Here is a 9,506-nt window from a genome sequence, read left to right on the forward strand (position 1 = left end):
TAAAAGCCCACTCGTGTGCATACGAGTGAACGTGGGAGTTGCAGCCCACGAACGCAGAAGAAGAAGAAGAAGAAGTCGTACTCTGATATTGTACAGTTTGCTTTTAAGCTGTCCTGTCTCACACCCACTACCTTACTGCACACATTCACGGCAGACTTGTTCAGTATATTCTTATTCTTCACAGTGAGACCACTATACGAGCATATAAAAGAGAAAGTTAACACAGATTCAATAAAACATCTATAAAATCCTTGAAGTACTTTCGAATTAACTCTGATGTTTCTGACTGCTTTCTGCAAACAATAGATGCGAGACTGACATTTTTTGTGTGAATGAAATTTGTATCAGGAGTAAAATTCAGCAGAATAGTTCCTAGGTATTGATATTCATGCACTCTTTCAACCTTTATGTCATTCAGTGATGAACTGGTCAGGAACTGGAGAGGCGCTGTAGTGATATAAAACAACAAAACAAATACATTTTAGAAAAAAAAACACGAAAAAAAAAGAAAGAGAAAAGAAAACAAACAAACAAATACACAAAAACCACAAGTGCCTCCTCGGACTCGAACACACCCCGGCGACCGACTAACCATCCCTGTTTTCTGTGCTGTTTTCAATATTCATAACCTGCTAATGGAACATCATGCCTTGTCGAGGCGGCCGTGATTGTAATGTTCTTCAGTATGCGAGTCAGAGGCTGGACCTCAGTCCTCTCAGTGCCTCTCCCCTCATTATTTCTTCCAGCGGAAGGGCTGTTGAGGACATGTAAGACTGTCTTTGCCCTTCTCTCTCTCTCTCTCTCTCTCTCTCTCTCTCTCTCTCACACACACACACACACACACACACACACACACACACACACACACACACACACACACACACACACACACACACACACGCACACACACACACACACACACACACACACACACCACTCATTCATACACACACACTGACACAATAACACACAAATGCCATCAGTCCACTAAATCACACAGCTTCATTGTTAGCATGCAAGAGGCCTGACCTTTGTTTTCTTCATAAAAAAAAAGAAAAAAAAAAAGAAAAAAAGAAAACAGCTGTCCTCCACTTTCTATGCCCATCCACCTCCAGCCTCCACTAGTTATCTCTCTTACCCCTCACCGTCCCCCCGTACCCCCCCCCCCCCCCCACACACACAAACACCCAGCCTCTTCCCCCTCCCACCACCCCCAACCCCTCCCTTCCAACCCACCTGCTGCCTCATTACCATATTTCTGACCCTTGAACTTATCCATCACCATTTTAGAAGGTTCACGGTCTGACTTAAAACAACTGCTCCCCAGACTTTCGCGCGAGGTTACAACTCGTGTATGTTTATCTACAACATCGTGGAGTTCAGTGAAGTTTGCCCGCGCACACAGCGGACTTCACGCAAGTCAAGTCCAGAGAAATCCACTGTGGCTCGCTCTACCTGGCTGCCCGGAGACGCACTGTATGCACTTGACTGAGAGAGGTCCGGGTTGTGTGTGTGTGTGCATGAAGCCAAAGCCTTCACCTGTTTGGAGTACGTTCATGAAAACCTGCCTGTGTTTTTCGTGAACTGAGAATCCGTCCCTATTTACTTGCCGCGTTCCCTTTACAAGAATACACAGCCTCCTCCCTCCTCTGACGAAGAGAAGTACGCGGAGTTTTCTCTCTTTTACAAGTTTAGGACCGGGCAGTTTGTGCAGACAGTAGTTTATCCGTGTGCTTTTCAGGGTCTTTTCCATCGTTGGTGTGTGAGATTGCAGAGAATCTTTTTTGGCAGTATTTAATCCACTGAGTGCGCCTGGCCCCCCCATCCTCCCTTTTTTTTGTTTTGGCTGAAAATATTGCAACAAGTGGGTTCTGTTGGCCCAGGTTGAATTCGTAGCAAGGTGGTGTGAGTTTGGAGTTGTGAAGGTAAGTGTTTGGAAAGGTGTGTTTCTTCGCTTGCAGTGTTGTTGTTGGATGGCAGGGAGACTGACAGTACGTGTGATGAATGGACTGATGGAGGTTTTTCGATTCGGACGTATCATGTTCGCTGCCTTTACCGGCGTTAATTTGTTGTTGGTTATTGTGTGTTGATGTCATGACAGTAACCTGTTGCTGTTGTTAATTCTGCTGCTTTTGCCGCTGCTGCTGCTGCTGCAACTTTTGTGGTGGTGGTTTTGTTAATATTGATGATTTATCTGTGTTGTTATTACTGTTGGTAGATTTTGTTATCGTGTTGTTTGTGTGTTCCAGCACTAACCTGCTGCTGTTGTTGTTGCTGGGTGTGGGTCTTTTCATTGGGGATCGCTATATACCTAGAATCTCTTTGTTTTGGTCTCATTATATTTCGAAGTTACAGTTACCATGTGAAAGAGCTTGCCGGGCTTTTCTCGACTGTCATCTGTTTTCAGCTGTCTTGTATCTATTATTTATTCACCTTTTTTTTTTCTTTTTTTTTCTCGAGGCCTGACTAAGCGCGTTGGGTTATGCTGCTGGTCAGGCATCTGCTTGGCAGATGTGGTGTAGCGTATATGGATTTGTCCGAACGCAGTGACGCCTCCTTGAGCTACTGAAACTGAAACTGTCTTGTAAGAGAAAGAGAACTAATGACAGACTCTCAGAGAGAGAGAGAGAGAGAGAGAGAGAGAGAGAGAGAGAGAGAGAGAGAGAACGAAAGTACGAACGTATTCTTTATTTTATTTATTTTATTTTATTTTATATACATTGATCCCTAAACAAGGGTGAGCAAAGCCCATGGCGTAAAACATCGTTAAATGTGAAACAAAACAGAAATATACTGATAATGATGAAACGGAGAGGACATTCCCTTGAATGATAAACACTTAATTTTTAAGCTTAAAGATTCTGTTGGTGGAAGATCTGTTGCTCTCCAGCATTTTTTGTGCCAGTCTTGGTGTGAACAGTCTGTCAGGATGTCTGGTTACCCACCCCTTGCTGTAGCCAAACAAATCCAAATCCGCGCACTGAAAAAAAAAAAGACATCGCCTAATATCACTAGCCCCTGTTTCTATGCCCCTCTCTCATCAAGTTGTTTAACTGTCTCACACGCAGCTGTGGGTATTCTGTCAACTTCCATTTCTAATAACCGAAACTAGTATTTAACAGCTTTAATTACTGCGGCAACATACAATGGGTGTCTTCCTAACTCGCCATAGATCATGATATTCGACGTTTTCTGACTTACTGTTAAAAGTTTTTTGCATGCGTACGTATGTACTTTTTCTATTTCCTTTAGACGGACAGTTCCCCAGATTTCTGCACCATACGTTAAAGCAGGCTGGACTTGCAAATCAAAAAGTTTAAAGAATGTTTTGACATCTGGTATTCCGAGCCTCCATAACGCTCGAATGATGTCAGAGAGAGAGAGAGAGAGAGAGAGAGAGAGAGAGAGAGAGAGAGAGATTTTAGTCATTTAAGGCCATGGCCCCATGTGAAGATATATTTAGCTATATTTTGCTATTAATCAATCTCTCTCTACAAGAGAGAGAGAGAGATTTATATACAGCTAAAAAATTGATATTGATATGCTGGAGAATTACTTATTTCCGATTTGTCTGTTATGAGATACACGTTATCAATGCGCAAATGATCAATTCTGTGTTTTATACGACTATCGATACTCGACACGTTAGTAATATTGCTGTGTGCGGTTTCGCCACCACAATGTCTTTTGAGGCGCGCGCGCACACACCCACCCACACATCCACACCCACATCCACCCCCCTCCCCACCAACATCCCCCACACACACAATTAACGTCAGATCTAATGAATGGTGAAAGCCACGGGTAGCCAGGTGTAAGGAAGAGGGGGTGTCGGGTAGGGGGTGTGTAGGGTAGGGGGTGAGGTGAAGGGAAGAGGGGGTGTAGGGTAGGGGGTGAGGTGAAGGGAAGAGGGGGTGTAGGGTAGGGGTGAGGTGAAGGGAACAGGGGGTGTAGGGTAGGGGGTGAGGTGAAGGGAAGAGGGGGTGTAGGGTAGGGGGTGAGGTGAAGGGAACAGGGGGTGTAGGGTAGGGGGTGAGGTGAAGGGAACAGGGGGTGTAGGGTAGGGGGTGAGGTGAAGGGAACAGGGGGTGTAGGGTAGGGGGTGAGGTGAAGGGAACAGGGGGTGTAGGGTAGGGGGTGAGGTGAAGGGAAGAGGGGTGTAGGGTAGGGGGTGTAGGGTAGGGGGTGAGGTGAAGGGAAGAGGGGGTGTAGGGTAGGGGGTGAGGTGAAGGGAAGAGGGGGTGTAGGGTAGGGGGTGAGGTGAAGGGAACAGGGGGTGTAGGGTAGGGGGTGAGGTGAAGGGAAGAGGGGTGTAGGGTAGGGGGTGAGGTGAAGGGGACAGGGGTGTAGGGTAGGGGGTGAGGTGAAGGGAAGAGGGGTGTAGGGTAGGGGGTGAGGTGAAGGGAAGAGGGGGTGTAGGGTAGGGGTGAGGTGAAGGGAACAGGGGGTGTAGGGTAGGGGGTGAGGTGAAGGGAAGAGGGGGTGTAGGGTAGGGGGTGAGGTGAAGGGAACAGGGGGTGTAGGGTAGGGGGTGAGGTGAAGGGAACAGGGGGTGTAGGGTAGGGGGTGAGGTGAAGGGAAGAGGGGTGTAGGGTAGGGGGTGTAGGGTAGGGGGGTGAGGTGAAGGGAGAAGAGGGGTGTAGGGTAGGGGGTGAGGTGAAGGGAAGGGGTGTAGGGTAGGGTGAGGTGAAGGGAAGGGGGTGAGGGTAGGGGGTGAGGTGAAGGGAAGAGGGGTGTAGGGTAGGGGGTGAGGTGAAGGGAAGAGGGGGTGTAGGGTAGGGGGTGAGGTGAAGGGAACAGGGGTGTAGGGTAGGGGGTGAGGTGAAGGGAAAGGGGGTGTAGGGTAGGGGGTGAGGTGAGGGAAGGGGTGAGGGGTATAAGGGAAAGGGGGTTGTGTAGGGGGGTGTGGTGGGGGTGAGGTGAAGGGAGAAGGCAGGGGGTTGGAGGTGTGGGTGGAGGGGTGTAGGGTAGGGGTGAGGTGAAGGGAAAGGGGGTGTAGGGTAGGGGGTGAGGTGAAGGAACAGGGGTGTAGGGTAGGGGGTGGGTGAAGGGAAGGGGTGGTAGGGTAGGGGGTGAGGTGAAGGGAACAGGGGTGTAGGGTAGGGGGTGAGGTGAAGGAACAGGGGGTGTAGGGTAGGGGGTGGGGTGAAGGGAAGAGGGTGTGTAGGGTAGGGAGTGAGGTGAAGGAAGAGGGGTGTAGGGTAGGGGGTCAGGTGAAGGGAAGAAGAGGGGTGTAGGGTAGGGAGTGAGTTGAAGGGAAGAGGGGTGTAGGGTAGGGTAGGGGGTGAGGTGAAGGGAAGAGGGGGTGTAGGGTAGGGGGTGAGGTGAAGGGAAGAGGTGGTGTAAGGGGTGAGGTGAAGGGAGGAGGGGGTGTAGGGTAGGGGGTGAGGTGAAGGGAAGAGGGGTGTAGGGTAGGGTAGGGGGTGAGGTGAAGGGAAAAGGGGGGTGTAGGGTAGGGGGTTAGGTGAAGGGGAAGAGGGGGTGTAGGGTAGGGGGTGAGGTGAAGGGAAGAGGGGGTGTAGGGTAGGGAGGTGAGGTGAAGGGAACAAGGGGGTGTAGGGTAGGGGGTGAGGTGAAGGGAAGAGGGGTGTAGGGTAGGGGGTGAGGTGAAGGGAAGAGGGGTGTAGGGTAGGGGGTGAGGTGAAGGGAAGAGGGGGTGTAGGGTAGGGGGTGAGGTGAAGGGAAGAGGGGTGTAGGGTAGGGGGTGAGGTGAAGGGAAGAGGGGGTGTAGGGGGTGAGGTGAAGGGGACAGGGGTGTAGGGTAGGGGGTGAGGTGAAGGGAAGAGGGGGTGTAGGGGGTGAGGTGAAGGGGACAGGGGTGTAGGGTAGGGGGTGAGGTGGGGGGAACAGGGGGTGTAGGGTAGGGGGTGAGGTGAAGGGAAGAGGGGGTGTAGGGGGTGAGGTGAAGGGGACAGGGGTGTAGGGTAGGGGGTGAGGTGGGGGGAACAGGGGGTGTAGGGTAGGGGGTGAGGTGAAGGGAACAGGGGATGTAGGGTAGGGGGTGAGGTGAAGGGAACAGGGGGTGTAGGGTAGGGGGTGAGGTGAAGGGAAGAGGGGGTGTAGGGTAGGGGGTGAGGTGAAGGGAAGAGGGGTGTAGGGTAGGGGGTGAGGAGGGGGGAACAGGGGGTGTAGAGTAGGGTAGGGGGTGAGGTGAAGGGAAGAGGGGGTGTAGGGTAGGGGGTGAGGTGAAGGGGAGAGGTGTGTAGGATAGGGGGTGAGGTGAAGGGAAGAGGGCGTGTAGGTAGGATAGGGGGTGAGGTGGGGGGAAGAGGGGGTGTAGGGTAGGGGGTGAGGTGAAGGGAAGAGGGGGTGTAGGGTAGGGGGTGAGGTGAAGGGAAGAGGGGGTGTAGGGTAGGGGGTGAGGTGAAGGAAGAGGGGGTGTAGGGCAGGGGGTGAGGTGAAGGGAAGAGGGGTGTAGGGTAGGGGATGAGGTGAAGGGAAGAGGGGGTGTAGGGTAGGAGATGAGGTGAGGTGAAGGAAAGTGGGGGTGTAGGGTAGGGATAGGGTAGCGCAGAGGAACAATCCCATAAAATGAGGAACGTTTCAGGGACTGGCTTACCCGCAAACAAAAATATTAATCCACGCATTCCTTTCAATTTCATAGCCAAATTATTCACATGTGAAAGCCCCGAAGACACGCTACATGCACACACAAGTCATAACGGGATGCACGCATACTTCTTTTTTTCTATGCATCCGGGAGCAGACCAGTGTGAGAAGTGGGAGAAACGGATTCATCTTGATACGATACAGTATTTATCGAATGTTGGAAAATGGTCATAGTCTTAAAGAACAATCTAGGTAGGGATATAAGAACAACTGTGAATTACATTTGTTCCGCAGAAAGCCTGTTGAAAATGATTTGGCTTTTGATTAAAAAACAACAACAAAATAACCCAAACAAACATAACGCAAGATATGTAGGACTAGTCTTGTATTGTACATTTGTAATTGTATTTCTTTTTATCACAACAGATTTCTCTGTGCGAAATTCGGGCTGCTCTTCCCAGGGAGAGCGCGTCGCTATACTGCAGCGACCCCCCCCCCCCCACCCCTCCCTTTTTAAATTTTTTTTTCCAGCCTGTAGTTTTATTTGTTTTTTCCTATCGAAGTGGATTTTTCTTCGGAATTTTGCCAGGAACAACCTTTCTGTTGCCGTGGGTTCTTTTACGTGCGCTAAGTGCATGCCGCACACGGGACCTCGGTTTATCGTCTCATCCGAATGACTAGCGTCCAGACCACCACTCAAGGTCTAGTGGAGGGGGAGAAAATATCGGCGGCTGAGCCGTGATTCGAACCAGCGCGTTCAGATTCTCTCGCTTCAGTTCCTAGGCGGACGCGTTACCCCTAGGCCATCACTCCACTACATAAGGAAAGAGTAAAAGAAAAAAAAAAAACACACACAAAAAGACACGGGCATTTGTTCCATAACACTTGACCGCTAGTCATTTTCCTGATGGTTGTATAACCACTATAAGCATGGTTTAATTTGTTAGCATGTGACTGCACATACCCCGGCCAGCCCCTCACTTCCGTAGCTAATGTCTCCTTCTGCTGTAATAGCTTTTCTTCTTCTACACCAATGTGGTGTGTGTGTGTGTGTGTGTGTGTGTGTGTGTGTGTGTGTGTGTGTGTGTGTGTGCGTGTGTGTGTGTGTGCACGCACGCGCGCAACCAAGTTGCGTGCGTGAGTGTGCTTGCGGGCGAGTGTGTGCGCGTGTGTTGTGGAGGGGTGTAGGCGGAATGTGGCATGGAAAAGGAGAGGGGGGTACTTTTATCCACAAAACTTAAGGAAGTACTCTGACGTCAAGTCATCACGAAATGCAGACATGAAAGGACTATTGCCCAATGGAAATGGGCAATCGCACTTTTCCCTGGAATAGAACAGTTCTAGCACTTCAAATCTTACTGAACAACAGAGCAGTGGAAATAGCACGAAAACAGGGATATACAACCATTCTCTCTTTTTTTTTTTTTTTTTTTTTTTTTTTTTAATAAATCGAAGTGATTTTGCAAAGTTAGTGGTGGTAGGTTGGGCAGTGGTATTTGGAAGCATAAATGTTGAATCCTTTCAACACAGTGAACAGGAAGTTCTTTGAATCCGCTCTGATTGAAAGAGTTATCTGACATGAATAGAGTTTCGTCCCCTGACTGAGGCTTCAGATGTCTTGGCAATGGCAGTGCCGACACACCCCCACCCACACACACCCCACTCTCCCAACCTCCCTTCCCCTCTCCCTCCTTCCATGATTTTTTGTTTTTGTTTTGTATTTTTCTTCTTTTTTTTTTTCAATCTAAACTTTGTTTTTAGACCAGGGAAAAGGAATTAGCCCCCTGTGGCAATAAAGAAAAATGGAACAATGCATGCAATTTTGTTTGGGCCTTGATGGGTTTTTTTTTTCTGCAACGGAAAGAACAACCAACCAGCCAACCTACCACCTTACAAGCTCAATTCCCCGCAAGCAAATTTCAGTTCTGTCTTCTTTTACCCTCGTTGCCCTACATCTCTGTGGGTTCGCCAGCGATATTACACTGGCCGTGAACAGTAAATCAGAACAATTCTATATCTACGACTGACGTGGAGTGACATTTACACGTGCAAGCAGATAGACCCCGGGATCTGGTGTGCATGCAACTCGTGCATACATTGCCCATTATCTTCAAGGATTTTTTTTTTTTTTTTTTTTTTTTTTTTTTTTTTGGAAAGGCGGACTCCTTGGCAAGACCGTCCCTCCTCCATCCTTGTCCAGAGATGTAGTGCCAAGTCACACGAGATCTGTCGATCCAGGAAGAGTAAAAGAAAAAAAAAAGGGTTAAGAACACAGTGGATACGTAGAATCAAAATGAATATCGTGTAAGGAGCTGGGCGAAAAACAATGAACAATACAGACAGCTTGTAGACAGATTATGAACGACCAGGCAGACCGGAAAATCGACATAGACAGAATGACAGACAGGTAAACAGAAAGACAGACTGACATAAATAGAAAAGTGAATAGACGTGTATAGATTAATGATATGACTCGACATGACATGGTATAAAATTTGATATGACATGGTTGTCATGATGTACGATGTGTGAAATTAAAATCAGTGTGCTTAATGATTTCTTCATGCCTCCTTCCCCGCCTCTCCCCCCGCCCCCCGAGCCTCCCCCCCCCCCCCCCCGCTCCCCCTCCCCCCCCCCCCCCCCCCCCCCCAGCCACCCCCATCATCCCTATCTGTTCGCAATGTCGTCTTCTTCATTGACATGCAGCGACACAAACACAGGATCGCGGTGCAGTGCCGTGGCTGGTACGCAGGCTGAAGGCGTATAACCCTCCACCCCCCCCCCTCCCCCCCCCCCCACTCCCACGCCCCCCCCCCCCTCGTGTGTGTCATCGCACGATGCCATCATGACCACCACCACTGTGACAACCTCCTCCTCCAACCCATCCCCCTTCCTCTTCCCTTCCTACTTCAACACACACACACACAAATGTTCCCCTATATCCGTAAGGCGAAACT

General features: G+C 49.5%; 1 protein-coding gene across 2 annotated transcripts in view; it reads left to right on the top strand.

The window, feature by feature from the left end:
• Positions 1-1,494: 1,494 nt before the first annotated feature.
• LOC143292010 (sodium-coupled monocarboxylate transporter 1-like) overlaps positions 1,495-9,506 on the top strand; it is a 61,761-nt gene continuing 53,749 nt past the window's right edge. The window contains exon 1 of one of the 2 annotated variants that reach the window (XM_076602166.1): positions 1,495-1,925. The gene's annotated coding sequence lies outside the window, so the exon portion shown is untranslated. The remainder of the gene's footprint in view (positions 1,926-9,506) is intronic. The other variant, XM_076602167.1, reaches the window with a different exon arrangement.

Source organism: Babylonia areolata, chromosome 18 (assembly GCF_041734735.1).
Source record: "Babylonia areolata isolate BAREFJ2019XMU chromosome 18, ASM4173473v1, whole genome shotgun sequence".
NCBI lineage: Eukaryota > Metazoa > Mollusca > Gastropoda > Neogastropoda > Buccinidae > Babylonia > Babylonia areolata.